Consider the following 1586-nt stretch of genomic DNA (forward strand, 5'->3'; position numbering starts at 1 on the left):
CAAGCATAAACTAATCATATTTTCACACTTAATCACAACCAAGGTGTCCGAAACTCAATCCAAATGCCAAAACTCAATCAAACATGACTATATTTAATAGACTTAAGACAGCTTATAGAACACACCGCAGCAATCACAAATTACATGCAACTCATTTTCAACCCTCAACCCATTGATTTCCAAAATAATAAGGGGGAGGTGCATACCATTGAAACTCAAAATAAACATTCATGATTATCAATGCAATTATTTCCATACTTGCACTAGTATTTTTGACCTTGATTAAATAATTCAATCACAAAACATTTACCCTATGGCCCAAAATACAACCAACCATTAAACATGCCAATAATGCAAGTATAACTTAAAATATAAACCTAGTTGGCAATATCAATGTAAATACACATATCTAAATCAAATCATAGAGGCCTAAAGTAGGAAAACCAAGTTCCTAAGCCTTTATTGCTTTTCTTTTATCTTATGTGGAGTTAATGCCTATAAAATATTAAGGAGATGGGTGAATACAATCATGTAGTTACCAAGGTAGTCTAATCTATGCACATGCAAATTAATTAATCATAGAAAATGCAAAGTGGGCAATTGTAAGAAAAACACAATTATATTCACATTATACATTAGCATAGTCACAAATTTATGAATCATATGACAATTTTGAATGAAATGCATGATCAATAACCTTCCTTATAATCTCTTAATGACTAAAAACATGAACTATTAAATTAAATAGGGCTATGTCTGTGTGAATGAACTAACTCAAGATTATCAATTGTGAGGATCTACTAGGCCAAATGTTATTACACTCACTCTTATACTCACTACAACAACAAAAAAACATTTTATGTTACTTTTTTAAGGCATTTCACGTCCCTCTCATAGGGACATAGATCCGAACGATATAAAAAATTGATTTATCAACATGACTTTTATGAGGGACAAAACCACGTCGCTTTTAGTTATAAAAGAGACATGGTTTTTGGAGAAACCACATCTCTTTTTTAACAAAAAGCGACATAGTTTCTCCAAAAACAAGATATTAATATAATTTAAGTTTAAATATATAAAAAATTAATGTTTATAAAAATAACATTAATTATGTGTTAAACTAACATTTAACATTAACATTAACTTGTAATTCCTATTTAACAATGGGAGACAAATGAATTTGACATTCTTGGACGTTTACAAAACAGATATCATGTTTATATTAATTCTTTCTTCAATCTAAACCCAGCAACTAGCTTTACTTTACTACAGAATAATTAGCATACACCAAAATAAAAACATGCAAGAGAGCAAAAAATATAAAAAATTAATATTTCAATTGTCACACGCAGTTAATAACTTCTACCATTTCCATTTCATCATTCCAACTAGCCATGGATTTCACAAACCTAAAAAATGAAATACAACAAAAATAAAACCAGACTAGATTAATTTACGTTACAAATATCTATATATGTATATACGTACAAACATACACACCATGAGCAATTAATTACTTTAGCAAAATCCGTTGCAGGAAAAAAATCCATTGTCAAAATTGCGACTTGAAATGAAATAATATA

The sequence above is a fragment of the Prosopis cineraria genome, unplaced genomic scaffold (assembly GCF_029017545.1).
Source record: "Prosopis cineraria cultivar Desert tree isolate PC_DT_omini unplaced genomic scaffold, ASM2901754v1 PC11, whole genome shotgun sequence".
NCBI classification, from domain to species: domain Eukaryota; kingdom Viridiplantae; phylum Streptophyta; class Magnoliopsida; order Fabales; family Fabaceae; genus Prosopis; species Prosopis cineraria.